The sequence below is a fragment of the Alligator mississippiensis genome, chromosome 4 (assembly GCF_030867095.1).
Source record: "Alligator mississippiensis isolate rAllMis1 chromosome 4, rAllMis1, whole genome shotgun sequence".
In the NCBI taxonomy this organism is placed as follows: Eukaryota; Metazoa; Chordata; order Crocodylia; family Alligatoridae; genus Alligator; species Alligator mississippiensis.
In genome coordinates, this window is record NC_081827.1 from 72,631,620 (window position 1) to 72,650,022 (window position 18,403).

General features: G+C 45.5%; 1 long non-coding RNA gene across 1 annotated transcript in view; it reads left to right on the top strand.

Moving 5' to 3' along the window:
• LOC102572819 (uncharacterized) overlaps nt 1–18,403 on the top strand; it is an 88,999-nt gene that overhangs the window by 47,554 nt on the left and 23,042 nt on the right. The window contains exon 2 of the long non-coding RNA XR_009461616.1: nt 3,086–3,133. This is a non-coding gene — a long non-coding RNA (uncharacterized LOC102572819). The remainder of the gene's footprint in view (nt 1–3,085; nt 3,134–18,403) is intronic.

An 18,403-nucleotide genomic window follows, 5' to 3' on the forward strand; every position in this document is an offset into this window, starting at 1 on the left:
GTGCCTCTGCAATCTACTAGAGTTCCACTGGGCAGATTGCTTACTTATATAAATGCATGTATTTATATCAATTGAAGAGCTGGGTCTCCAGTGGTTTCCATAGGTTTCCATATTTTATAGTATGCACATTTAGGCTCAAGTATTATCATTTAGTATCCTCATTAATGTCTTATCCATACAGTATAGATAAAGTGTTCCAAATATCCATAGGCAGGCCACTCCTCTCAACTTAAGTCCTGGACTTAACATTCCCAGACCCAACCTATGGGACAAACAACTGGGTACAAACTGTCTACAGGTCACGTGAGAGAATGTGCAGGCCAGTGTACACAAATGGGGAATGAATGTATAGTTGGGTATAACAAAGTAACGTCAAACCAGTGTCTAAACCCATTGGGTTACTTTCTGTCTGTATATTGTGCTTTTCCAGGATGATTTGTGCTTTCCCAAAAAGGAGGGGAACGTTGTATGCTTCACTGGAACACTGATCAGTATATAATGTTCACACAAAGGCTTTGCTAAAGCACTGGCCAGAGTAGGATTGATCGGCAAATCTGACTGATGCATGAACTCCTTACCTAAGCAAAACTAGGCACAGGGGCCAGATGTGAGCTCCTGGCATGAGATGGGAGGGTGAGATGGCTATACAAAGTGTAGGATAATTCAATATCAGGATGATAAGGCTGGAACAGGAACACCCAGATCAGGATATGAAACAAACCCATGGTATAGGACGGTTTAAGATATTCAGGAGACAGATGGAATATAATATGTAATTTGTTTTAAACATGCATAAAAAGAGCGTTGAAACATGTGGGAACTTTGTAGTGGCCTAGGGGAGTCTGCATGGTATTGTGCTGCCTACTTGTCACAAACACAAATGTGTTAACCCCTGGTCTGATGTACTCGCTAGGCCAAAATGTGCTAGGGTTGTGCTTGTGAACAATAAACCTGGCTGAATCTTTGCCACAAACTGAGCTTGTGGTCATCCTTTAAGACAATGCTGGTGTTGGAATTTCCTGGCTGTGACTTTTGCTGGTACTGCTGTTCCTGAGTCTTCAACACTGACAACACAACAATAACACCTGACATGAGGACAACAGCAATGACAATAAGGGGTGGCAAGGTAGCAAAAGTGTCCTTTTTTAACATCAGAATGGAATGTCCTGGGTATGGCAGACCACTGAGCCATGCCAGTACCGATGCCAGCTACAACTGGATGAAATGATTATTAAGGAGAGAAAATATTTGAAATATTATGATACGAAGGGACAAAATTAGATGTGGTGCCTCTGCAATCTACTAGAATTCCACTGGCCAGAGTGGTTACTTATATAAATGCATGTATTTATATCAGTTGAAGAGCTGGGTCTCCAGTGGGTTCCATAGGTGCCTATGCCTAGGCTTTGAAACTGCAAAAACTTAGGTGCCTCACTTTATTAGGCAATTCAGTCTGACTAGGGACATAGGATCCCTATGTAGATCTTTTCCACTTGAAAAGAACAATTTGGTTTGACCAGATTTAGGTGCTTACATACCCTATATAGTGAATGAGGAAGAAACCTGTGAGGCAAAAAGTGGAAAGTATCACCAGCACTCCCACCATCAGTAAAAGGACTAGGTGTTGTGGTCATATGTGAAAGGAGACATCACACTTTGAAAGCTGTTAGTTTAAAGGAATTTGTTGAAATTTTTTGCCTTTACCTAGACGGTAGAAATTAGATCCTCAATCGCTCAATCCTCAAACCAGTGCCTTGTAGGTCCTTGGAACGTTTCCATTAGAAAAGATTTAATATTCCAAGAAAGATTTGGTTCCTAACCAAAGAGTTGTCTTATCTTCTTTAAAGCACCTGGCTTACAATTAATTAGAGTTTCCAAGACTGAGTGGTGCCTACTGGTTCATAAACTAGCTTTCTCCCCTACACAACATATTTAATATGTTTAACACTAATAAAGTTCAGAAATTCTATAGCATTTGGTTCTCTGGATTGGCATCAGAGGTTTCTGGAAAGTCTGGTCAAGTCCTTAGTATGAGTATACAATATAGGAATGCATAAACTACCTAAAGAATTAATTAATTATGTAACCACAGCAGTATCATTCAAATTAAAGCACAGATACAATTTCTGTGATCTATAATGTCTGTCAAGAGCCTATGTAAATATTGTTCTAAAAGTCAGCCAATAGGAAACCCCTTGCTCAGCGTGCCGGGTGTTTAAGGTCCCATGATAAAGTGCCAGACTTCCTGTGTGCTACACAGAGAGCCAAGACCCCCACCATAAGCTTCTGGATTTTACTTCATGCCCAGAGCTAAATGCTAGATGCTACAGTGCCTACGTTCTAGACATCTCAGATCTTTATTGGATTAAGCCTTGAATCCTAATTAATCAGTTCATCCATTTTAAGGAATAAAAAAGGAAATGCCCTGATATCTCTACAAAACACTTAGTTATACATAAATATAAGATCAGGTGCTCATATCTACCTGTATTTGCACATGAATAAAGGGTCAACCAAAGAAACTAAGAACCAATACATTTAATACCGATATTTTTATCCCATTTATAATTAATCAATGGGGCTTATTGCCATGAAAAATCACTGATAGTTTGGTAAAATTGAAAAAGGGATAGACAGTATGTGAAAAATTAGATGCCACAGTTACATTAGATTGGGTAAAAAAACTGACAAGATGGGCAAGTGATATATAAACACTCATATTTCAGAATGCAAGCTAAACCCACTAGTGATGTGTCTTAGGAAGAAAACTCCCCAGCAATCAGGTTATTGCACTAAGAGGTTTCCTGCATCTTTTTATGAAACACCTAATATTCTAATATTGGCTACCAACAGGCAAGATACTGAACTAAATGGACAGATCTGATTTGGCATGGTAATTTCTCTGTATTACTATGTTCCTTCTTATTTATTTGTTAATTGCTACATGCTGATGCTCAGGGAAGAAATAATAAAGCAACAGTAATAAGAATGAGTATTTTATGCATATCTTTAGGTTGGAAATATTACTGGTCTGAAATATTATTTTGAAACTCTTTAATCTAAGAGCTTTCATTTCCTCATTTAGGTGCTCCAATCAAGAGAGAACAGTAACAGGGAAAGATGAATGATTCAGGTAAGGCATTTGCAAGACATAATAGGAATAATAAATTATTCTAATGCTTCTATTTGTTGGACAATCACAATATTCTAAGAAAATCTAATCATATTAGGACAATTTTTCATTCCTCCATTTATAATAGAGCATATAATAAAAGACTGTATTGTACCTGCATGACATTCTTGTGTGTTCTGTGCTATCATAATGAATGCTGCTGGACCATAGGATAAAGAACTAGATTCAGAAGTCCTCTACCATTACTTTTCATTAGCCAGATTTCTACATAAAATCATTAAAATGGTTCATTGCTGGGAAATGGGCAATCTTTTGTTGAATGAGAATATTGCAATAATAAAAGACGTATCAATTGTGTTAGAAGTTAACAACCAATTTGCCAGATGTCTGCAGTGATAATGCTTCATAAGCTAAGAGTTCATTCTAGTGATGTGGTTCTGATATTAGTATTAGTATCAGGTTTAAAGTGATGGGTAATTCATAACTATTAGTCATAAAAGTCACATATTTTTCTAAATACTTATTATCAGGTACACTTTTAGCAAGTTCTAAATGAAATTGATTTAACCCCATAGATAGTATCTGAGAAACATAATTGACTTAGATATTGAGCTTGATTTACAGAGACTACTATACTATTAAAATTTAAAGCTTTTACTCAGACTTTATTAATAGTTTTACATAAGGTTCCAGACACACAAAGAGACATAACATAAACAGTATGCTACAAGAATATATGAGGAACATAGCCAGTAAGAGATTTGGACTCTGGCTTAAAAGACACACAACTGAATCTTAAAGAGAAATAAAATATTCTGCTATAATGTTCCCCAAAAAGCCTACATTTTTTAGCGTTACAAATATAATGTAACTGAAGGTGAGTGGAAGAGAAATGGAGTAAGACACAATGGCTTTAATATACTGTACAACGCTGCTAAAAGCAATTCAACTTGACAAATGTAGAAAAGCTTTTCAAAATAGTATAAGAAACCAAACAAAGTCAGACAGGAGCAAGGCAATTCACACTGGGTACATCTACACATACAATTAATGTGCCTGAATTTTCTGCAGAGGAAATCCAGGCACATTAAATCGTGCCACCATACGCAGCTGAACTTGCTCCCGATGGAAGCAGTTCAGCCTACAGTTGCTTCTGCACTGGTCTGCCCACCTGCAGCTCCAGGCTCCCCCAGGTGTCAGCCCTGGACTGGTAGGGAGCATGGGGGCTGCTCCCAGTCTCTACATGGTTGGCAGGCAGGCAGCATCCATCCAAGCTGGGACAGCTCTCCCTGCCCCTGTGGCCCCCTGCTAGCTAGGCTGACCATCAACAATTTGCTCCCAGTCAATGTCTACATGTATGCTTTGGTGCATTAGTTTAATGCACCAATTTCTAGTACCTGCATCTACAGGCATGGGAAAATGATGCGTTAGACTAATCTGCTGCCCAGTAATGGCTGCACACATGTAGGTGGTGACACTTTATTGCACATTAGATTAGTCTAAGTGTTTCATGTAGACACACCCAGTAAGGATGTGTCCAGACAAGCAGGCACATGCCTCTTGCAGCATCTCAAACCAGTTTGAGGTGCCACAAGAGGCATGCTGAGAAAGAAAAAATGTTCCCTGCACTGTGTATTTGCAGTGGAGGCTCAAAATTTGAAACCTGGATTTCCAGGTATCAAATAAAAACACACAGGAGAGAAGCAGCGAAGGGCACGGTTCCCTACCATGCCCTGAGGCAAGCCAGGGCTTAGACCTCCAGCGGAGCTTTGGCATTTGGCCAGAGCATCTCTATGGTGCCCACTGCTGCCCCAGCATGCTGCATCCACATGTGGGCCAAGCAGGAGTGGTGCAAGGCAGTGTGACCCGGGCGCTGTCCTTGGTAAGTAGGGACTGGGGGTGGGGGGCGTTGTGGGTGGGGGAGGGGCTGTGGATGTGTGAAGGATGTGTGGGGGTGGGGAGGGCTGGTCAGGGGGCCCACAGACCACCCCTCCTCCCTCAGGGCCAAGAGCTCATCCCTGCAGCAGCAGCCTTAGAGCCTGGCAGCTGGGCACACCCCTTCCCACCCAGCTCCTGCGAACTCCACATCCCCCATTCACACACACCCAGTGTGCCCAGCTGCCAGACAGGAGTTCCCTGTGATTGGTGTCAGGCTCTGAATAATAGCCCAAGTGGCCTGGAGCTGCCCAAAGGCGCATAGCCCATTCCAAGCCAGGATGGGCCAGGCTGGTGTGATATGGCACAGGCAGCCCTGAGTGCCAGGCTGTGCTGCCCCATGCTGTGTTGTGTAGTGGGGCTGTGCCAGGAGGGTCCTGAGAGCCCCAATGGTGACTGCTACTGTAGGCGCACTGTGGGTCATGCAGGGGTGCTGTTGGCTGTGCGGAGGTCGGGGGGGGCATGTGGGCCCTGCAGGGGTCAGGCAGGGGACCCACACCTTCTAAGCTGCCCGCCATGGTCCCCTGCACCCTCACAGCCCCCACCCCCTACCTACCTGGGACGGAGCCCAGGTCCAGGTCGCTGCAGCCTGCATTGCTGTTTGCTCTGCACCGGCAGGCAGTGTGCTGCAGCACTGGGGCAAGGGGCATGCTTAGGGATGCTCTGGCCGGCTACCAGAGTGTCTCTTTGGAGGACCCAAGCCTCTGGTTGCCTCCCTGACCTGCTTTTTTTTTTTTTTTTTTTTTTTGATACTTGGAAATCCAGGTATCAAATTTTGAGCCTGCACTGCAAATATGCAGCATGGAGAACATTTTTTTGTTCCCCGCATGCCTCTTGCTGCTTCTCAAACTGCCTTGAGGTGCAGCAAGAGGCCTGTGTGGGCTCATCTGGATGTGCCCCAAGAGGGTAAACTGGAGCAGGGCTGACTGACATAAAGCCCAGACCTGCACCACTTCACCCTGGAGCCTGTGCTTCGCAGAAACTTGCAGAAGGAACATTCCAATCTTCTAAAGGGAAAGAGGGGGCAAATGCCTTGTCATTCCATAGTGAACCCTTTTCCTAGCCTGTAAGCAGTACTGAGATTGTGTGAAAGGAGTTTCATTCAGCATTCTTCAGTGGAAATATAGTCAGAGAGAAGTAAATATAGACATTTGAAAGCTACACGGGCAAAATAAATGGAAAAATAGGAGTATTCTAAATAGAGATATTCCTCTAAATGTGCCTTTCACTAAACTGATCCAGTTTCTCTTATTCTATGGTTATTATTAAACTCAAGAATCTAATGAATATTAAAGGAAATTATAGTACATTATGTGTTAGGTGCTTACTCAGAAGCCCCTGGCTAGCAAACAAGCCTTTACAATGTGATATTACATCAGTAGGCTAAAACCTACAGAGCTTCTGCATTCAAAATCCTAAATATCCCACTAGATCAATTGTACAGGTCAATGCACAAACACAGGATAAAAACCCTTCTCTTGAAGAGGTTGCAATTATAGTCATCATTACCTTTGTTTCTCTGATTTATGCAATGAAGACTGTTCTATAGGACAATGGGATACAGTAGGCACATTTTATAAAGCAATTATCTTTCATATATACAAACTGAGCCTGATTTCAGGAATCATTTTCTGCTACTGTATAAAATTATAGAATCATAGATAATTAGGGTTGGACAGGACCTCAGGAGGTCATCTAGTACAACCCCCTGCTCAAAGCAGGACCGTCCCCAACTATATCATTCTAGCCAAGGTTTTGTCTAGTCAGGTCTTAAAAACCTCCAAGGATGGAGATTCTACAACCTCTCTGGGTAACCTGTTCTAGTGTTTTATTATCCTCCTAGTGAGAGAGTTTTTCCTAATATTTTACTCAAAATTCCCTGGATATAACTTGAGACCATTGCTCCTTGTTCTGTTATCTGCCACCACTAAGAACAGTCTTGCTCAGGGGTGGGCAATTATTTTGGGTGGATGTCCACTTTGGCAGGCTGTCGAGGGACGCATGGGGTGCTCTGCCCCTTGACAGGTGCCCCACCCCCTGGTCACCATTTTGGGACCAATGTCCTAATGTCTTGGGACCAATGTCCCAGGGCCAGCACCGGTGGCATCCAGGGCAGGGTGCAGGCCAACAGGGGTGTGTGGAGCCAGGCTGGGCTGCACCAGCAGGGAGGGGGAAGCTGGCCTGGCTCCATAGAGCCCCTGCTGGCTGGGACCCTGTGCTCCTGCCACCCTGCTCTGGGCCCCACCGGCACTGGCCCCGGGACACCAGTGTGGGCCCTGTGCTCCCACTGGCTCCCTGCCTGCTCACACCCAGTGCCCCCCAGCCCCATGGTACATGCAGGGGGCAGCTCACAGCCCCAACCTCCTGCTCACCAGCAGGGAAGAAGCTGGTGCTGGGCATGGGGAAAAGCAACCCCTCACCTGCCCCACAGCTGGCGCTCCCTGCTGCAGGTGCTCACAGCCCACGCGGGGCTGTCTGGAGCAGGCACAGGCAGCCTTATGTGGGCTACAGGTGGCTGCAGTGCGGGGCACTGGCCATGGGGCAGGCGAGGGGCCACTTTTTCCCATGCTCAGCACCAGCTTGTAACCTGCCCCACTGCCAGCCTGGCAGTGGGGCAGGGCTACAAGCTGGTGCTGAGCATGGGGGGGAGAAAGCAGCTCCTCCCTGTCCCATGCCCAGCGCCCCATGCTGCAGCCACTTGCAGCCTGCCTGGGGCTGCCTGTGCCTGCTCTGGACAGTCCTGCACAGACTGCGAGCACCTGCAATGTGGGGCGCCGGGCATGGGGGAGGTGAGGGGCCACTGTTCTCTGCACAGGGAAGGAGCCCAGGGAAAAGCTGAGCGCAGGGGGGAAGCAGCTCCTCCCCCACCCCATGCCCAGTGTCCCACACTGCAGGCACTTGCAGTCTGCATGGGGCTTTCCAGAGCGGGCACAGGCAGCCCCATGTGGGCTGTGAGAAGCTGCAGCGTGTGGCACCAGGTGTGGGCAGGGAAGGGCCTTTCCCCCCCCCCCACACTCCTTCCTTGCCTGGGGTCTTACCTGAGCTTTCCGCACCAGAGCAGCCACGTGCTCCCAGCCCAGAAACTGCAGCTGGGGCTTCCACCTGGGGGGTGGGGCGGGGTAGGCCTCGCTGTTGTTGGAGCCTGCTGGGCTTGCCCTGGGTCCTACTGCCCTTGCCCATTTTTGACAGGAACCAAGGACAGAGAAATATTAATTTTCTACATTTTTTTAGGGGCCCTGCGGGCCGGATAGAATGGCCTCTCGGGCTGGATCTGGCCTACAGGCCATATTTTGCCCACTCCTGGTCTAGCTCCATCTTCTTTGGAACCACCTTTCAGGTTTAAAGGCTATTATTAAGTCCCCCATCAGTTTTCTCTTGTAAATAAGCTCAGTTCCCTCAGCCTCTCCTCGTAAGCCATGTTGTACAGCACTCTAACTATTTTCACAGCTCTCCACTGGATTGTCTTCAATTTTTCCATATCCTTTCTGTAGTGGGGGGTCTAAAACTGGACACAGGACTCCATATGTGGCCTCACCAGTGCAGAATAGAGGGGAATAATCACTTCCCTTGACCTGCTGGCAACACTCCTACCCATGCAGCCCAGTATGCCATTAGCCTTTTTAGCAACAAGGGCACACTACTGGCTCATATTCAGCTTATTGCTCATTGTAACTCCCAGGTCCTTTTCTGCAGAGCTGCTGGCTAGCCAGTCAAGCCCCAGCTTATACTGGTGCATGGGATTCTAAGTGCAGGACTTTGCACTTGTCCTTGTTGAACCTCAAGAGATTTCTTTTAGTCTAATCATCCAGTTTGTCTAGGTCTCTTTGAATACTAACCCTACCTTCCAGCATATCCCCACTACTCCCCCGCCACTTGATGTCAGCTGCAAACTTGCTGAGGGTGCACTGTGTCCCATATTCCAGGTCACTGGAGAAGATATTGAACAAAACCAGCCGCAGGACAGACCCCTGGGGCACTCCACTTTATACTGACTGCCAACTAGACATTGAGCCATTGACTACTACCTTCTGAGCCCAATGATCCAGCCAATTTTCTATCCACCTTGCAGTTCATTCATCCAACCCATACTTCCTTAGCTTGCCTGCTAAGGCTGTATCAAAAGCCTTGCTAAAGTCAAGGTATACCACATCCACTGGTCTCCCCGCATCCACACAGCCAGACATCTCATCGCAGATGGCAATCAGGTTGGTCAGGCATGACTTGCCCTTAGTGAATCCATGCTGACTGTCCCCAGTAAGCTTCTTTTCTTCCAAATGCTTAGAAATGAAGTCCTTGAGGACCTGATTCATGATTTTTCCAGGGACTGAGGTGAGGCTGACTGGTCTGTAGTTCCTTGGATCCTTCTTCTTTCCTTTCTTAATGATGGGAATTATATTTGCCCTTTTCCAATCATCTGGGACCTCTCCTGATCTCCACGAGTTTTCAGAGATGATGCCCAGTGATTCTGCAATCACATTAGCCAACTCCCTCAGTCCCATGGACTTGTATATATCCAACTTGTCTAAATGGTCCCTAATGTGTTCTTTTGCCACTGTTGGTTGCTTATGTCCTCCCCAAATAGTGCTGTCAGGTGTGGTAGGCTGGGAACTGACCTTGTCTTTGAAGACTTAGGTGAAAATGGCATTGAGTACTTCAGCCTTTTCTGCATCCTCTGTTACTAGGTTGCTTCATCCATTTAGTACGGGACCCACACTTTCCTGATCTTCCTCTTGTTACTGACATACTTGTGGAAACCCTTCTTGCTACCCTTCACATCCCTTGCTAGCTGCAACTCCAATTGTCCTTTGGGCTTCCTGATTCCATCCCTGCATGCCCAAGAAATACTGTTATACTCCTCTTTAGTTGTTTGTCCAAGTTTCCACTTATAAGCTTGCTTTCTGTGATTTAGTTTACTGAAGAGTTCCCTGCTAAATCAAGCTAGTCTTCTGCCATACTTGCTAGTCTTCCTGCACATCATGATTCAGTCCTGTACTCTCAGTAAGGTTTATTTAAAGTGTGGCCAGCTCTCGGAATCCTTTCCCCCTCAGACTGGCCTCCCAGAGAACCCTGCCCATGAGTTCCTGAGTGAGTCAGAGTCTGCTTTTCTGAACTCCAGGGTCCTTACTTTGCTGCTATCCTTCCTTCCTTTCCTCAGGATCCTCAGCTTAATCATCGTGTGGTCACTGCTGCCCAAGTTGCCATCCACTACACTACATTCCTCACCAACTCTTACGCTGTTTATGAGTAGCGGGTCAAGAGAAGCATGGGCCCTAGTTGGCCGCTCTAGCACTTGCAGCAGGAAAATGTCTCCAGCACTCTCCAAAAACTTTCCAGATTGCCTGTATGATTCCTGTGTTGTCCTCTGAGCAGACATCGGGGTGATTGAAGTCCACTGTGAGAACCAGGGCCTTTGATCATTAAACTTCCACTGGCTATTTGAAGAAAGCTCATCTATCACATCCTCCTGGTCTAGTGGTCTATAGCAGATCTCCACCATGACATCACCTTTGTTGCTCTCCCCTCTGACCAAAAAGGATCATCTGACATTAACTTTGCTGGACCAATCACATCACCCAGATATCCATCTCCAGATTCCTGAAGCAAGTTTTATTCTCTCAGCTCGGTCAAGAAGTACACTCAAGAGGAGGGCACAGAAAATGCTTCAAGGATATCCTCAAGGCCAACTTGAAAAATGCAACATTGACAAAAACTAGCACCCAGGACCACTCCAAATGGAGGAAGAGTTTGCTGCAAAGCTTCAAGTACTTGAAACCTTACAATGACAACAGAAAAGCAGGAGCAGCAGAAACAGCATGTCGCAGACCAAATCAAGAAACCAGAGCCACCCAACGCATACTGAAACATGTGACTGAATTGCAACAGAATCTGTCAATCCTGGAATAGCCTTGTCAGTCATATTTGGACCCACAGATAATGCAATCATGAAAGACAATTATCCTCAACTGCAAGGGATTGCTGATGAGAGCAGTGACCATTAATGATTTGGGAGTAAAGAATATAGTTTGGGAACTAATAACATGTCCTGTCTAACTGAGCTGGTGCCATACAAACAGAATGATGCTGGTGGTGTTTGCTTGAGCCAGAATGCTGGTGTTCATTCTTTTCACCTTCCAATTGATATGGAGGATTTTCTGAAGACAGTGATAGGGCATCCCAAAGCATAGCTCCTGTTTCCTTTCAAAGAGGTTTCCCAGACATGTTTAATCTGGAACAGTACTTATTTTCTCCTGCCCTTACCATTCGAGGATTCTGTAATCAAATTTTATCAGTTGTCCAAAACTGAATGTAAAAGAATCCTGTTCTCAAAAAGAACTGACGAACATAATGAGGAAAGCAATGGAAACGTTTTATTAGAAGAGTACCCATTGCTGTCAGAAGAGAGGAGAACATTTGTTCTGAGTTGTTGGTTGCAGAGGTGGCAGGATGTTGTTCAAAGTGTCTCTAACAGTGGAGAATTGCAAAGCCCAGCTAAAAGCCACAAAATTGTAGCACATGAGAAACACAAAAGAATGACAGTTGCCCTTTGATTTCTGTCCTGCTTTCATGGCTTTTAATGGAGAAGGCCTGAAGCTAACTAATTCTTCCTTCTTCCTACAGGCTTACTGTCTCTTTATGGTTGCCTGTTTATTGCATGAGCCACTGCTTCTTGCCTCTGGGTAGGCTAGAGGGAACTGGACGCCCTTTGACTTCCTGCAAATAAAGATGGACTGTGCATACTCTTTCAATCTTCACTGCTTTACAGGGAAAAAATTTTGCAAGCACAATTGAGCAGAGAAACTGGAACATTTGAGGAAGAAAAACCAAAGCAGATAAGAAAATAGATCTAGTTGTGAAAGAAAATAATAACATTCTTTTCCTATGAGGCTCTTAGTTCTGCAGCCCTGATTTTCACCCTTCTCCCAGTCTAAATAGATTTAGCCTTTTAGTTGAAGATTAAATTGTCAGTGGTTCTCAACCTTGTTAGACTAGGCACCCCTTGTTAGGCTCAAGGGACACCTTTTTAGGCTCAAGGCATCTCTCACAAAATGCCAGCTCTAGTTTTTACTCATTTTTGACTATGGAAAAATAATACAGCAATTATTCTATTGGAAAGAACTCTGAAAGATCAAAACAGGTCAAAATTGTTTTTAATAGGGTTGTGCAAAGCTTTGGATGTTGATTCGATTTGGAGAAGATTCGGCCCGATTCGGCAGCCAAATCTCCGAATCCAAATTGATTCAGGAGACCAATAAAAAGGTCTGAATTTGAAGCTCTCCAAATCAATTTGGAAAAGATTCAGAGAGCTTTGGAGATTTGGGCAGTCCCGGTTCACCACCACAGGCAGCTGGACCTGGACTCTGTGCTGGTAAGTCAGGGGCAGGGGAGGTGAGGCTGGAGGAGAGGGGAAGGTACCATGGGGGGACCCCTGCCAGGCCCCATCCCCAGTCTGCTCCCCCAGTCCCCCCAAGTACCCCCTGATCCCCTACCCCCACCATGGCTGCACTGCCCGGTCCCAGCTCCTGGCTCTTTAAAAAAAAAAAAAAAAAAAGCCTCCACTCAGCGGCTGCTGCCAGGCAGGGGGGTGATCCCTGTTGCCTCCCACTGCCCCCACGCTGTGTGGGGGGCTCTGCCATGGGCCCCTCCAGCCCTGCCTGCTCTCCCACTCCCTCATGCCTTCTTCGTCCACCCCAGATCCCAGTTCTTAAAAACAAAGAAACAACAACACCCCTGATTCACCAGCTGCTGTAGCAATTGTCAGGGTTTCTTGGGGCATGTGGGAGAACCCCCCTCATAGCGCGGGGCAGTGGGGGTTGCCCCCCCCCCCCCACCTGGCAGGAGCTGGTGAATTTGGGGCTTTTTTTTTTTTTTTTTAAAGACCTGGGAGCTGGGGCTGGGTAGGGTAGCTATTGACAGGGCTGGGAGACCGGGCTGGGGATGAGGCCTGTCTGATTCAGAGATTCGGCCAATTTGGCAGCAGGTGAATCTCCAAATCAGGTTCAGCTGAATTGATTTGGGACAGTGATTTGAATCACTGAATCAAATCACTGTCCTTCGAGTTGACCAAATTGGAATCCGAAGTAAATACTAGTCACTTCACACAGGCCCAGCTTTTAACACTATAGACCCTTATTTGAAACTAGCAAATTGCCCATCAAGAATGACGGGGGGGATGACAGGGACGGAGCCCCATGTCCAGCCCCGCACCCTCTGTTACCCCCCTGCTGCTCCTCATCCAGTCCCACTGTACCCTCACTCCTGTCCCAGCACTTCAGGTCCGATTCTGCTTCCCCCCCACAGTCCCCTTGCCACTTTGGGTCCAACCCCACTCTGCTTCACCCCCTCACTTCAGGTCTGACCCTGCTCTCCTCCTTCCCCCCACCACTTTGGGTCCAACCCTGTTCCCCCCTCCTGCCACTTCGGGTCTGACCCCACTCCATTCCCACCCTGCCGCTGCTTTGGGTTCAGTCCCATTATCCCACTCCCCACCTGCCGCTTTGGGTCTGGCCCTGCTCCCCCTTCCCCCCTCCCCCCTGCCACTTTGGGTCCAAATCTGCTTGACCCTCCCCCCACCATTTTGGGTCTGGCCCTGCTCCCCCACCTCCCCCCCCCCACTAAGGGTCTGTCCCTGTTCCCACCCCTCCCCCCACCACTTTGGGTCCAGGCCCACTCTCTCACTCCCCCCTGCCACTTCAGGTCTGACCCTGCTCCTTCCTCCCCCCCCCACTGCTCTGGGTCCACCTAACCCACATCCTCCTGCCTCCCCACTCCCCTTCCTCCCTCCCTGCCCACCACCTCCCCCACACTTTCAGCTGTTTTGGGGGATGTCCGGGCTGGGCGGTGGGGGCACCAACCCCCGTGATCCTCCCCTTTGTCCTCAGGCAGGGAAGTAGGGGTGGGAAGCCCTGCTGCTTGGACAGCTAGGGCGTGTTCCCCGCTCCCAAACTTCCCCAGCAGCAGTGCAAACTTGGGCCTGCGTAGCCCAGCCTGCCCAGCCAGTCACCACTTGCCTTCTTGATAGCACATGAAAAGTTGCCTAGAAGCGTTATGGACACACACACACACACACACACACTTACTTTGCAATACATGTTTTTAATTTCAGAAAAGGAAAAAAAAAGTTTTGATTTTTGGTCCCCCACCTTCCCCCTGCCCATGCTCCCCTGCAACAAAAAGGCATTTAAAAATATAAAATAAAATACAAATCATCTAAAAAATGTATGGCCTGCTCTGTTCCTGGAGATTGCTAGTCAGAACATCCTCAGCCAAATGTATTTGCTCTGGAATATGCTGTTTTCCAAAGACACATGTGTTGGTTTCAATGGCAATTTTGACAGGAAAGTGAGATTGTGCGCTTGTGTGACAGAGAAAAGTAAAAAATGTGGACTTTTCCAATTGAAAACAGATATGTCAACACAGTTTCATTGATATGAAAATATTTGAAAGGCTTTGTTTTCATTCCCAAACAGAAGGAAAACAAGTTTTAAAACCTCTAAAGCTCTCATGTGTCAAGTGGAATAGTCGTCTTCCAGTCAGCTTCGCTGTTGATAAAAGAATAGCTGCGTGATTAAAAACTGTCAATAACTAATTATGGGCATTGCTTATCAGTTTGCCCAGAGGAGGTCTCTAATATATGTTAGCAATAAAATACTAGTCAGACGTAGAGAGAAATTCAATTATTCAAAACTCTGCACTTGCCTGAAGAGTCACAATCTGTTAAAGGTTTATTCTAATTTCATAACAATCACCCTTCTCTTTTGTTGGGACTATTTCAGAAAGTTGCATTTAATTTTTGTTGCTGTATGTAAATAGATTGAAAGAATGCCAGTATAAACAAGGGGAAGACAGGAATGCCCAGAATGGTATACGGGTGCTGTTTTGCCTCTGATAGTCAGATTAAGTCAGAATGTGTTGTAATCATCTGTTATATGTAGTGCCGGACAAAATATTTGAAATAACTTTGAGAAGCTAATGCTCAGTAGTTTATATAAACAATTATTTAAACATAAATCAGTGGGTAAGAAGAATTTATCAGGATTGCAAGGCTGATTAGAAGAGCAACTGCTTTAATACGGGTATTGGAATAGCTAATCCATCTTGATACTTAGAAATATTTTAGAGGTACCAAAAATACCTCAATCATTTGGCAGTAGCAAAGACATAGTCTACTTGGAGGGTGCATCTACAAAAGATTTTTACTACAGAGTTGTCTAATTAGATCCACAGTAAAGTTTCGGCATTTACGCAGCCTATTAGGCTGCAGTGAACTAATAAATCCTGCCACAGGTCAATACTTGTAAACACAAGTACTATCTTGTGGTGGCATTATTTAGTGCACCACAACTCATGTGTACACACTGATGGGGTTGCCTGGGGCATGAGGGTACTGCAGTGCATGGGCTTGCCAGATGGCTAGTCTCTCACTGGAGCACCCTGGTGCCCCAGACAGCCCCTCCATAACACGTTGAGCCAGGGATGGTAGGCTTGTCAGGCTTCTTGAGGCAAGTTAATAATCTTTTCAAGGCTGTGCTTTAACTTAGGTTATAGAGAAGTTTGTGTGGGCAAGTAAGAAAGGTCAGGATGGGTAGTTCCAACCACCATTTTTGAATGAGGTTTCTTCTACTTGATCATTTTCTTTTCTCTTGAGATTTTATCATGGGTACAATACTTGTTGCACCATATATAGATCATATTACATTAGATTGTATTTATTCAATTGGTTTCATGCTTTAAAGCTTCTGCTGGTCACCTGAAGGAACCAAAATGTTATTTTTCCAACTGCATGCATGCATCACTCAGCTTGCATGCTAGTCTAGGTGCAACAGGGAATAATTTGCAACATAAACTCAAAGTTTGCTTTCCTTTTTTTGAAAAAAAACCCACAGAGCTAGCTCATAGCTAGAGATGGGAGACTGAGCAAGGTGCTCCTAGTGGTACTGAGAAACATACTCAAGGTTAAAACTGATTTGTGGATTTCAGTTCAAGAAGCAGTTTTCCCAAGTTCATCATGGCAAGGATTGTTGGGAGATATTTCTCTGTAGTGTGGGCTGTGCTCACATTCCAGGACCATGTACCTATTTTTCCATTATAAGGTCTCTCCTGTTCTTTTTATGTGTTGTATTGTTTTTCTGGAGGGTGTTTGGTTACTTTTTCGTACCAAAGTTCCTGTTTGTTATAGGATATTACAGGGCATTTTCTGGCTTGTGGTATGTACTAGATCTGGTGTATGTATAAGTGGGAGTTGGTGTGTGGGACATAGTATAATGCGAAAAACCCTTGGGGCACTGAGGAACCAGTGTAGACTACCCTTATTATGACACATAAAATCATTTAATTTTTAGAACTTCTAATTTGTTTAAAATGAATGACAAACTTTTAAATAATCCAAGAAAAAATAATGCGGATAAAGGAGTAATTAAAAAAATAACCCAATACAAGTTTTTCAGATCTGAGTGCTTCAAGTTAAACTCCAAAATCCATATCTAGGCACCTAAATCAGGAGCCTTATTTTCAGATTTATTGCTAAGAATGCAACAGATCTAGTGAAGTAAAGGGCTTTTTTGGACACTTTATAGAAGAAATGTTACTTCACTAGGTTTAAAGCATTTTACTTTAAGCTCTGGCTTAACAGAATTTTCAGAATCACATTTCACCTTGTGAGAAGCATAAATCATCAGGTTTGAAACTCACGAGCCAGATTCAACTAATTTTTAGTCATGGAAAACTATTAGATCGGAAATTGTATCTTTAAATATTGCACAGATTGTTCTTGGTTTTTGGGGGGTCTTTTTTAAATATCTAGGCCTAAGTAGTCCCCAGGTGACCTTTAGATGACAACAACTTTTGGCGATTCCTGACCTGAGTGACCAGTTATGTCATCAAAGTGGAAAGTTTTAGAAGGCAGAAACTGAAGCTAGGCATTCAATTGCCACAGGCTTCCAAAGGGATATGTAACTTTGAGAACTGCCTTCTATAAACCAGCTAGCCAATAAGGCTCCAGTGCACTGGACATGACACAAAACTTGTGAGCTATATCAGGTCAAATTTATTTTGTACTAGTATAAAGGTAGCCTTTCATGCTTTTTAATCATTTGGAACATCTCCAGAAAGCTAGCTTTTCCAGGGAAGGCAGCATGCCATGGCCAGGGGTTGGGGACTCAGAGGTAGGGTCTCAAAACCAATGATGTCAGGATTGAGTTTGTCCCATTTTGTTTGAAAATGCTTCACTTGTTCAAGTACAATGACTGACATTAAATAGTAATCGTTTGCAGAGGCACAGAGAGCTCTTTCACTGAGATAGAGGTGGGCGGTGGGAGTAGAACAGAATTATGCTGGCCAGTGGAGAGCAAGAGGAAGTGGGAAGAGGGGGGTGGGTTGGTGGGGGGAGTGAGGGGGGGAGTCTTACCTGCCTGCTTTCCTCACTCAAGTTCCAGTTGGTATTGCTGTGACTGTTGCTGTAGCAATACTGGCTTGGGCTGCAGCCGCTGGGGTACATGTAGTAACACAGCGGGGACCACTCCTGATGCTCTTGTTGCTCCCTCCCCTCCCCTCCCCTCCCCTCCCCTCCCTCTGGCTCAGGGATGCAGCTCCCATGGCAAAGCCTCCACCCCCCCTGCCAGATACACTACTGGGCATGGGGTTGTGCCTGCCTGGCTTCTATGGCCAGGTGGTGCAGAGGGGAGGGGGCCATACTGGCCCCGCCTCAATGTTGGCACTCAGGGTTGATGCCCCACTTGCTCCCCCCGCCCCATGATATGCTACTAATCATATGTCAATACATACTACGCAGTTGTTACTGAGACAACCCTGTTTCCTACTCTCCTTATAAAAGCATTAACTGTGCTAAATATATTAGCAAATGGGTTTTTTATTGAAGACCAATGTAAATGCATGAAACTGCCCCAGAAAAAAAATCGTACATTTTAGCCTAGTGGAAAGAGCCAGAAGTGGGTGGCCTACTTCCAAACAATTTGCCAAATATAACACCTTCGATTTGTCCCATCTTATTTCCTGTCCTCTCCTTTGCAAGCACACAATTTCTTTCCCTCAAGCCCCCTGCTCCTAATAATAATGCATAGTCTTTGTCAGAGGTATTTGTGAGATGAAATTTTGAGAGGCTGCCTTTTGTATGTCTCAGGCACATTATACTAAAAGCCATCTATTATTCAGGTATCTAGGCATTTATTCTGGAAAGTCTGATTTCTACAAGTCCCTGATCTTACAAACACTTATGAACGTACTTAATCAGAACACAGGTTCCTCCTTCCAGAGCCTGCTCCCTGCCAGTCGCCCTCTCCCCAGTATTGTTACCCCTCCTTGCCAGGAGCAGGTGCTGGA